The sequence below is a fragment of the Eriocheir sinensis genome, chromosome 29 (genome assembly GCF_024679095.1).
Source record: "Eriocheir sinensis breed Jianghai 21 chromosome 29, ASM2467909v1, whole genome shotgun sequence".
NCBI lineage: Eukaryota > Metazoa > Arthropoda > Malacostraca > Decapoda > Varunidae > Eriocheir > Eriocheir sinensis.
The window spans coordinates 1,318,812-1,330,628 of NC_066537.1; positions in this window are offsets into that span (position 1 = coordinate 1,318,812).

Below are 11,817 nucleotides of genomic sequence, written 5' to 3' on the forward strand. Positions count from 1 at the left end.
GCAAAGAGGCAAGTAATGGATAAACTGATGTTTGTAATGTAAAGAGGACAAAACATTCTTGGTTGAAACTGAACACTAATTGGCAGTATTCTGTTTTTGGCAGCATCCAGTATCTTGCTGCACCACAGGAAGCAACAAGAATTCAGCCACCAGATGCCAACAAAACAGATGGTTCCTTCCTTCCTTTCCTCCTCCCCTCCCTCCTTCCCTTCTTTCTTTCATTCCCTTCCTCTTTCTTCTCTGCCTCCCTTCCTTCCTTCCTGCCTTCCCTCATCTCCCTTATGGAATGGCATAGTATCATAGGTGGTGTATCATTATTAACTCATTCTCCTCTGTTAGCTGGCAACATCTGGCAAGATCTCCCTCCCTCCCTTGCCTCAGTCTTGAACTTGCTTGTTGGGAGTCATCTAAAATCTTCTGTCATATTGGAGATTTAAGTCCATTAGATGAAAAGTTTCATATCTCAGAAAACTTTCATCACTTTAGATTAGCTTGTGAGGTGATTAGCACAAAAAATAATGCTTATAAGCCCTCCATTTGTAGCCTAGCTACTGGAGCCAAGCAATCTTGGACCGCAACCTTCCTAGGTGATCGTTAGGGTCCATTCGCAACTGAGAGTTGCCCCTCAGTGGTTGAGGTATGTCTGCCAGTATGAAGGTCCCTTCAGCTTTTGAGTAGCCAGCAGTGGTAGTTCTGCCTCCCATCCACTCAGCTGGTCACTGCCTGGTGTTGCGTGACTTAGCTTGCAGCTGCAAAATAGCTTACGGAGACATGAAACTTGAATACTTTTTCTATATTTGAGTCACTGCTATTGTTTACTTGGCCTGCTCTGGCTCTTTTACATGAAACAAACATCAGAAAATGCTTTAAATCAATAGAGGGCAGTACCGAGGTGTTATAACAAATGAATAGGCAGATATTAGAAAGAATTATCCCAAGTTGATGTTCACTCCGTTCTTGTTTGATTGGTCTCTTGACCTGGTCTGTTGTTTCCTTGGTCTTTTAACTCCAATGCATGCCACAGACTTAAGAGAACCACAATTATTGTGTTGTTGCAGGCAGCGGCAGCAGCAGAGGCCGCAGTCAGCATTGTGGGCTCAAGTACTATTTTTCCTCCTATCAACATATTGTGAGGATGAAGCTTCCATTTCCAGTGGGCTTTGATTTTTTTTGCTATTAATCTGCATTATATGTTACACAGTTTTGGGGAAGGTTTCCAGCATAGGTCACCCCCATTTATTTCATGCCTCATGCCTTTGATGCTGTATCACACTCTGTAGCAGTGGGCTGGCTACACTGGCATGAGTGAGAGGTGTCAGACAACAAGCCATCACATGCATCAGACTCACTCCTGGCTGTTTCATCAGCTGGCTTGTCATCATCAAGATGGCGGCTGAGCTGCTGAAAACTTGGATCATAAATGCATAACACTGATAATTTTTTGGCAAGGAAATACAGCAATGACAGTTAGCAAGTGCTACCTAGGGGGAAACATTTGTCAGATGCAAGACTATGGTCGCCAAATGCTACTTGGTGTTTGCTGGTGGGGTGAAATAATTGCCATATGCCAGAATATGGTCACCAGATGAGAATTAGTGTAGCCACTGATTGGAGCTGCCAAATTCAAACACCCCATATGTGAGTTTTTACTGTAATGCTTTTGTGGACATTTTTTTCCCTTAACTGTCTCCTCTGGAGTAAAACAAAGTAAAAAAAAAAGAATGCAAACAAACATCCCCAAATTTGTTTAAAAACTGACTTTACCGAAGCATAAAATACAAATAAACACAACTACTCAGATCTCCCTTTACATGCTATTAAAATCATGAGCCATCAATGACTAAACATATTGCTGAGGTACTTTTAGAGGCTAACTTTGGCCCCAGCATGCCCTGGTTATTGTTGCTGTGGCCAGGGAAGACCCTGCATGGGTAAAGAAAAAACAGCAGACATATATACTACTCGTATAAAAGTCAGTCTCAAGTAAGTCTATCCTCTCAAGGGTGTGATGTCTCTGACTGAGGAATAAATTTAATTCTCTTGACAAGTAGCAACTATGTTAAAAGAAGCAGACACACTAAACTAGACCTCAAAAAATATTCAGAGATTTAAATTTTCTCACAGTACATACAGTATAGTACTTTTGATCGAGTTAATTTTTAAGAACAGCTGCAAATCCTATGGAAATTTTTAAAGATGGAAATCCCTCTATGGGATGCCCTAGCTGTGTAGTAGTCTATGTTTCTATGCCCCAGCACACCTACAATTTTGGAGGTACATACCTACTAGCCCTATGTGAAATGAGGGGAAACCTCATGTCAGTGAACACCCTGAGGAAATAGAGAAGGAGAAAATTTAGAACTTCCGAGCAGATTTAATCACCCACTGAAACTCAAATGAACTGTATTTCTTGCCATATAATGCAGATTTTTTCCCTCACAGTTCCACTTAAAAAAAATTACTCTCCACAATATATGACTAATAAGGGTCCTCAAATCATGACAGAGTTCCATTCCTACGACACTGTCATAACCTGATTTTGCATGCAAGTCTAAACACACACTTTATTAGAAGGAACTGTCAGCACCAACCCTCAAAGCAAAGTGCCATAAGCACCTGAATCATTCACCTGTGCTCACCTATGGTAGGAAGCCTTAGGGATGGGGGTAACCAGGACTCCATATGCCATTATTTAAAAAATGACACCTATGTGACTTTTCAAATAAATGTCTATTATTATCAGAGGTGGGCAGTAGTGCGGTACTTAGTGTGGTAGTGCAGTACTACCGCATCACAAAAAAAGTACCGCACTACCGCAAAATTTCTGAAAATACCGCACCACCACAGACCGCTCTAAAAAATCCTGCGGTACTTTTTTGTGGTCCTTTGAAAACTATCAAAGACAACATTTGCAGTGTGGCATGCTCACAGAATTTTTTTTTTACAGTAAATCGGACACAATCAGTATCATTCATCAGAATCAGTTATTCAATCATTCTGACTTTTCAGTTATTGTTCAAAATTAAATACTAAATAGACAAGGCTAAACTACTACACTGCGAGTCTTCTTTAACCCGCGTGGTGCCGACCATTTCAACCCCGGACCCGTCCGTGGTGCCGGCCATTTCAACCCTGGACCCGTCCGTGGTGCCGGCCATTTCAACCCCGGACCCGTCTGTGGTGCCAGACGATTTTTCATTGTGCTATTTTAAGCATGTCTCCTTTGTTTGGATAGCCAGGATAGGCACTGAAGTATTTTTTATTTTGACTACCGCTACCGCAGTACCGCACACCACACTGGGAAAGAAAAAAATGGGACCGCACTACTGCAACCGCACTACTGATTTTTAGTACCGCGCCCACCTCTGATTATCATATAAAGACAAATGTTGATAATTAAGTTTAGCATGTGCAGTACTGTAGTAAAACTGATTGTAAAAAAATAAATAAGTAAATAAATAAAATAAAATAAATAAATAAACAAATAAAAAGGAATATACAGCAAAGTCTTTCATTTGGTGTGTTCTGATTTTTTAAATCCTTCTATGGCACCTCCAGTCAATAAATACCCTGATTCTCATTTGACGACCATATTCTACCATTTGGCAATGGTGACAGCGTCCGCCAAAACTGTCTGGCATATACATACATATTTCACCTGCAAGTGTGAGTTTTATTTTTTCACATTAAGAAGATCAGGTCACTGTGATTATCCCAGTCAACTACAGGGGTCCTCGACTCGTGACAGAGTTCCGTTCCAACGACACCGTCGTAACCTGATTTTGTGTGTAAGTCGAAACCCACCCTCTATTAGAAGGAACTGTCAGCACCAACCCTCAAATCAAAGTCTCAATATGATCTGTCAGGGTAGAGTCTGAGAGTTTAATTTGTTGTTCTTTTAAATAATTCAGGCAATTTTCTAAGCCATCTACCCTTATGTGGCTTGGTAAGTTCTCCCTGACTACAGCTTCCAGCCTAGTGTATTTCCTCCCAATTTTAATGGTAAATTTCACCCGCTGGTATTCCTCTCTTTCTGTCTGGCTGATGAACCCAGAAAGTTGTAAGTTGATGGTACCACTAGGCTTCAAGTTTAGCTGGTTAACTAGTCTTTGAGAGATAAATGTTCTTTGGGACCCTTGATCGTAAAGAGCCCTAGCCTGGATTTGAGTTCTGTTCCTAATGACTGTGACTGCTCCCACTGGACGAGCAGTGGAAACATCATTATGGGAGTGGTGGAACAAATTTGTGAAATGATGCTCTTAGAATTTTTGTCACACAGGACACTATGGTGAACTCCCTGTTTGCAAATAGAGCATTTATTTAATTTAAATTTACATAGCTCAGTTGGATGCCTGGAGTGCATTGACCTCACCGTGCTAACTTTTCAAGCCTGTTGATATGGGTGGGGGGGGGTCGATATATTTGTCACAATATTTGGTTAAGTGTGCTCCATCACAAAGGACACAACATAATCAGCGAGTCAGTTTGTTCTTAGCAGGATCTGATTTCGTTATCTGAGCTTTTGAATTAGGGCTGGATGGATTGCATGGAATTTCTTGAGTAAGATAAGTCTTTGTCGTGGATTTACTGGCATTTGCTTTTACTTTAGTGACTTTTACCTTTGCCCTTTCTTCAGATTTAATTTCAGGGCCTTTGGACTCCAAGCGAGATATAACTTTAATGAGTCTTTAATGATGTCTTTTAGGTTAGGATAGTCTTCATTGACATTCTGCTGTATCATCTCCACATCTTGGCAGGTAATTTCTCCATCAAGACAAGGGAGATGAACCAACAAGGAATATCTAAGTCACAGCCCAGGTTTTCCCATTTCATGAGGGTGCATTCTAATTGGGCCTGAAATTCCAACAATGAGCTTGCATTATGGCATGGGGATTCAATATGAAGTAAGTGCAATGCAATCTCATTTTGTTTCCTCTTCGGGTTACTGTAGGTGTTTTTTAATTATTTCACTGCATCCTCATAGTTATCATCCTCAAGACTAAATATAATTTCCCCAAAGCTGTTAACTGGTTGTGTTTGATCTGCACTAAGGCTCTGGATCCTTGAGTTATTTGGTCACTAAGAGTGCCTCAATCAGCCTCATGGCATGCAATTTTCCTCTTAGTAGACATGTTTGAATTGAGTTAAATGCCCGCCCAAGAGCTGCTCAGGAAAATTTTTTTGAATTAACCATTAATAAAACAAGGGGGTGTAATAATTGAATTTTTCATTATTTTTTTGATAATTCAATTGCACTATAATTAAATAAAAAATCAATAGCTTTTTTTGACTTTGTGCCAAATGTGTTGTCTGCCTTCCCAGGTTGGATGTGGCTACACTGTCCATGGCTCGCAAGTCCACAGGGATGATTCAATGCTCAAACAACTCAGCGGACTGTTCCATGCATGTCTCAAAACTATCATCAACCCCTAGCATGATAAATAACAAGTGGTAGCCTGGGTTTAACACTTCCCGGAACTGTGGATAATTCACTGGGGGGGAAAAAAAAAAAAAAAAAAAAAAAAAGGGATATTAGGTCATCATTGTTAAAAATTCAGGGCACGAACTTCTGTTTCTTTGAACTCCTAGAATGCTCAGTGGTAGGGATGTCACTCCACAGAGTCCAACAGTAATCAGCCATCATGACTGCATCCCAGCATCCTTGATACCTGGTCTCCATCTCTTTCATGTCCTGATGGAATCTCTCCCCCTGCTCGTCGCTCATTGATCCCAGATTCTCAGGAAGCTGATCCATATGTGAGAATAAGTAATGCATTTTGATGCTCATGTTACATCCGAGGTTTCTGAAACCAGTCAGCATATTGGTGACAAGTTCTGCGTAGTTCCTGGCCTTCTTGTTGCCAATAAAGTTCCTCACGACACGAACAAAAGCTTCCAGTTCCACTTCGTTCATTGAGTTTTCAAACTCTGGATCTCTGATGAGCTGACGGAGTTGAGGACCGTCAAAGATGCCAGCTTTCAACTTTTCCATGGTCAATCCTTGAAAAGTGTGGCACAAGTAAGTGAAGCAGCCACCATCCTTGTGCAGAGCTTTGGTGAGCTGTTTGATCAAGCCGAGCTTGATGTGCTGCGGTGGGAAGAGCATCCTGTCTCTGTCCACCAGAGGGTTGTTTATGACGTTCCCTGCTCTGCAAGGCACCAATTCCTCCCATACAGGCAGGCAGTCCTTCTTCGTGTAATGCTGAGCTTTGTCCCTACTGTCCCACATGCACAGAAAGCACGGGTACTTGGTGACCCCAGACTGTTGTCCTAACAAAAAGTTCACCATCTTCAGGTCAACACAAACTGGCGCATGTAAACTTTTCAGAATTTGTTTATTTAAAGAAATAAGCAAGAATTTTGCCTCATATAAATAGAAAATACCTGTAAAAAAAAAATTAAATAAATAAATAAATAAAAAAAACGTAAAAAAACCCATCATGTGGTGATGGATAAAAAAGTTGACCTGATTGAGCAAAATTAGTGTGATTTTTGGATTCAGCACATCAATATTGTCCTAAATCTGCTAAAAAACTTAGATAGTAAAATTGTTGTTGGCCAGTGAATTATCAGTCTGGGTCTCACCATAATGAATTATTTCTGTATTTACAAACGGCACGAGTACCATTTGGGCCCAAGGGTATCGCACATAACTAGTGATTGCCCGTGATTATAGGCTACCGTGCATGGGAGCAATGAGTAATTGTGTGTATCTGGTTCGAAGGACCAATTTGTGAAAAATTAAATGTGGGTCACAGGACAGAATAAGAATTAGAGTACTGGATACAGATAACTGACATGCCCCAGAATGGAAATGAACACTCCCAACACCAACCAAGGTCAAAGCTTATGTGGTCCAAATGGATGGGCCGACGCAGCGGTACATTAAGGGCGGCGGCTACGGGGTATTTTTTGACGAATATATTTGAAATTTGACAAATGCGTTTTTTTCGCTCAGTGTGTCCAGGATATCTTAAACTGCCATGTGGTCAAGTTTTAAATCCCCTCCCCCCAGAAGTCATTTTTAAATGTCCTGCGCAGTTGCGTCATAGCATTACTCGCGCGCGAACACATGCGGTATCATTCAATGAATCTCTTCACTCCAAAGTTTGGATCAAGTGCCAGAAAATCAAGTTTTATGGCTGCTTGAGGGTTATGTTCCTGGTCCAACATACAGCACTGGAACACAACTTTGGGTATACCGATGGAAACATCATACTACATATCCTCGGGTCTGAAGCAGGATTGCAAGAATCCCTTCAGTGGCTAGACTGGGAAAGATCAAGGCATGCAACACCCAAGACAAAGAAGAAAAGAAAAGAGGAAAAGGATGAAACATACCAGCCTGGAGAATTCTAGATAAAATCTGGCTACAATGAGGAAGGTGGCGCCTTCTGACACCCTCACCTGCGAGTGAGTAATACTTTCTTAGAAAGGGGGACCAGATGCCTTATTATTCTGAGGTAAGTTAACAAGGTATATACAATCATCTGTGAAAATTTCATGTCAATCAAATAAATACAAATGGTAGGACAGGGATGAAATGGAAAAAAATCTTTAGGAGCCAATATCTAGAAAAGTAGTTTTTTACACTTCAAAAAATTTCACAAAATTGGTAAAAAGTCTGACCGACTTTTGTTAGGTATCATTTGAAACTACAACTAAAGGACAATTTTTGCCCGCTATGAAATTTCAGAAAATGTCAAAAGAAAACGGGACACAGAGTGGAGAAAATTAAAAGTGACAAAAAATTTTTTTCAAAAAAAAAAAAAAAAAAAAAAAAAAAAAAAAAATCAAAAATTTTCTAGCTGGGAAATGTAGATAGGTAAACAAAGTTTCTATGGTATTTTTTTTTCAAGGCGATTAACTGAAAAATAAAGTAAAAAACAAATAAATAAATAAATAAAATAAAATAAATAAAATAACGCTTTGTCTCTCCTAAACTTCACCCGAATTTAATGAAATTCACAGAATATCATACCTTTACACCTACAAACAACATACTAAAACTTCAAAGCTACTGGACGAACCACACACGCAGGAGGACCCCCCGTAGCCGCCCCCCTTCAACTAGTTTCCTATATCACAGATCTGCGACACTTACAGGAAACTCAGCAATGCATTGATTGACCGAGTAACACACGGGATATCAATTTAAATGCATTTAGATGAACTAGGTGAGTGGATCGAGGCAGGAAGATGTGGCGGGCCAGCTGTGGTGAATGATGATGTTCCCTGGGAGGCTTGTGTTGCCATGGACAGCAGATACTTGCTTATGCTACGCTGAGCATTGCTATTCCATGTACATATGTACAAGAAAGAATAATCCAAAACATGGTGGTGAAGGCAAGACGGTAACCCGTCCGTAACGGTCTGGGGTGGTCAGTCCATACGCCAGCTTCGAATCGCTGTTATAACGGTTAATTCATTTATTGGTTCAACCGCCTCAAATTCTAATCATAACTGTCTTATTCAAGTAATAACCCAAGTGCAAATTACCCGAGTGTAATTTACCCAAGTGCAATTTTTTCTCCCTATTGAAAATAATATTTAACGGGAGGTAATTTTATACAAAAATTTCCGACAATTGACTTTCATTTATTATCTACTCTCTTTTTAGATGTTCCACCCACTGTCTTTTAATTACCTTCTCACACAGTTTGCACATGACGCTTGTTAGGGAAAACGATCCATAGTTCAGAGGCTCTTGTTTATTTCTGCTCTTATATAGTGGGACCACATGTGCCCTCTTCCACTGTACTGGGACTTCCCCAGTCTTGATGAACAACTTATAATGTCATGAACTGGTTCTATTAACTGTTCACTGCACTCTTTCAGCACTTGGCCTGATATTTCATCTGGACCCATTGCCTTCTTACCATCTAGTGATTTCAGTAGCCCCAGTATCTCCTCTCTATCCACTTTCATGTTTTCCATTCTCTTGACACTTCTCTCCTTATTCCTCTTTTCAAAGTTTGTCTCCTGGGTAAATACTTTCTGAAAGGTTTCATTTAATATTTCACAAATTTCCTTTGTATCCTCAAAGACTTGGTCATCCACTTTGATCGCATTCACAATTCTTTTTTCCTCAATTTCTTATTTATATGTTTATAAAAAAGTCTTGTGTCCTCCTTACATTTTTCTATTATGTTATTTTCATACGTTCATTCTTCTTCTCTCTTCACTTTGGTGCAATCATTTCCAGCTTGTCTACAGCCTTCCCTGTTTGTGGCATTCCTTCTCCTTTTTAGGTTTCTCCATGCTTTATCTTTCCTCTTCTTTGCGTCCACACATCTTGCATTAAACCACTCTTTTTTCACTCCTTTTTTTATCACATAGTAGGGTACCCACTTCCCACACCTCATCTAAGTTTTAAGGAAGAAATCATATTTTTGTTGTACTTTTTTTAGCTCTTTCATGTTTTACCAATTTATGCTGCCGAAAACAGCTCGCAAATCATTATACTTAGCTCTATTGTAATTTCTTTTCTCTTTATGGTTCTTCAATCCAATCTCTTCACATTCTTCATCAATTTCTGTTTGAAATACTTCATGGTCACTTTTTCCCAGTGGACACTCGTGTTGCACTTCACTCAACAGGTCTATCCCTTCGGTAAAAATTGAGTCCAATCTTGCTGTTTCATCCTCTCCTCTCAATCTCATCTCTTCCTTCACCCACTGTGTCATGAGGTTTTCTGTGGCAAATTTTAATACTTTAGCTCACCATGTGTTTTCTTCACCTTCCACTTCAAACTTTTACCATTTGACATTTTTACAGTTCAAGTCGCTTGTTAGAATTACATTTTTGCTATTTCTAATAATGTCCTCTAATGCTTTACTTGTACCTTCTAACAAGTTGTTTTACATTTCATTAGTCCAGCTGGCTGTGTGTGGGGCACATATGTCACCATTACTGTTTTTCAATGCATTTCAACTGTAGTAGGACACTTAAAATTTCTGAACTTTCTGGCTGTTTCTCACTTTTATCTAGGGGTGAAAGTAAGCCGGTACGCAATGGTACGCCGTAGCGGTAAGAGATATACAGCCGTCTACAGCCAGTACGCAATGGTACGCCGTAGCGGTAAGAGATATACAGCCATCTACAGCCGGTACGCAATGGTACGCCGTACCGGTAAGAGATATACAGCCATCTACAGCCAGTACGCAATGGTGCGCCGTACCGATAAGAGATATACAGTCATCTACAGCCGGTACGCAATGGTACGCCATACCGGTAAGAGATATACAGCCATCTACAGCCGGTACGCAATGGTACGCCGTACCGGTAAGAGATATACAGTCATCTACAGCCGGTACGCAATGGTGCGCCGTACCGATAAGAGATATACAGCCGTCTACAGCCGGTACACAATGGTACGTCGTACCGGTAAGAGATATACAGACGTCTACAGGCGGTATGCAGGTGTATGCTTCTGAAGACAACTTTCAACCTACCAGGTGACAGGATTTGTTTGTAAACATGAAACGCTCGTATTGCAGAGTAGCTCATTATATTTGGTGGATTTCTAGCAGATTTGGATACCCAATCTTGAGCATTTTCATCCGTCAGAGTTGACAACACTGCCTGCGTTGCTCGTGTTCTCAGTTTTTCACAGGTTCTGGACGAGGCGAGTGGCGGCCAGTGTCGCGTGCACAGGGGTACGCCGTACCAGGAAGAGATATACAGCCGTCTACAGCCGGTACGCAGGGGTACGCTTTTGAAGACAGTACCGGCAAGAATCTAATGTTACTTTGACCCCTGCTTTTATCACTTTTGAATCTGTTTTGACCAATATCATCAGCCCTCCACCACGCCTCCCTATTGTCTTTTCCATATAGGGTATATTGTAACTGCACTGCTCTATTCACCTTCACATGAAATTGACCTCTTTTTTTTTGTGTCACTCATCTATACTCTTTGTAGGGGAAGTGATTGTTTTTTTTCATTTTTTTTTTTCAATTATTTTTTTGTCCTTGAGCTGCTGCTGCCTTTGCTGGAAAAAAAAAAGAAAAGAAAAAAAAAAAAAAAAAAAAAAAAAAACAGCCTTGGGCTAAATTAGTGCAAATTAACAAGTGATTCCTGTGTAGTGTACTGTGATAACTGGCTCTTCACCTCATCAATTCCCCTTTTCTTCCTGACAGTCATCTACCTCTCAAACTCTGCTGTAATGTTGCCGTTCTATCTACCTTCTTTTAATATTTTCATGCTGACTGATCTTCTGAACTAGCTAACTGCATGCCTCCCCCTCCCACTTCCCCACTGCACACAACTTTCTATTTTTGTGGTTGCTGGGTGGTCAGTATGGCGGCACAGTGTCCTTGAGGATCTGGGATATTAAAATCCTGCTTGCCACTATAAGCTGACAATTTTCATTTATCACCAAGTGCCGAGTGGCTTATGACTACCTACATGTTGTCCTCATGACCACCCATCAACCTGGACTCTAGAGTAACTCTCTCAAGAGAGTCAAAAATCCTGGGGGCAGCATGAGCCAAGCAAGATGGCACCATTAAACACTCGCCTGTGCCATAACGGGCTAGGGTTGACCAACAGGCCCCATTAAGAAAGCCTACCAAACGTGTTGGGTAAAAAAAAAAAAAAAAAAAAAAAAAAAAAAAAAAAATCTAAATCGCATCCAAATGCATCATATCCCAGCATCTTTCGTTCTTTCATCAATTTTGCTGATAAACTCTGGAACAGATTTACTATATATTATCTCCTGCCTGCAACCTGAACTCTTTTAACCCTCTCGTGCACCGTAAGTTTCCAATAAGTTTCTGTTCCACTCACCATGCATTTCTCAGGCCCGACCGGCCT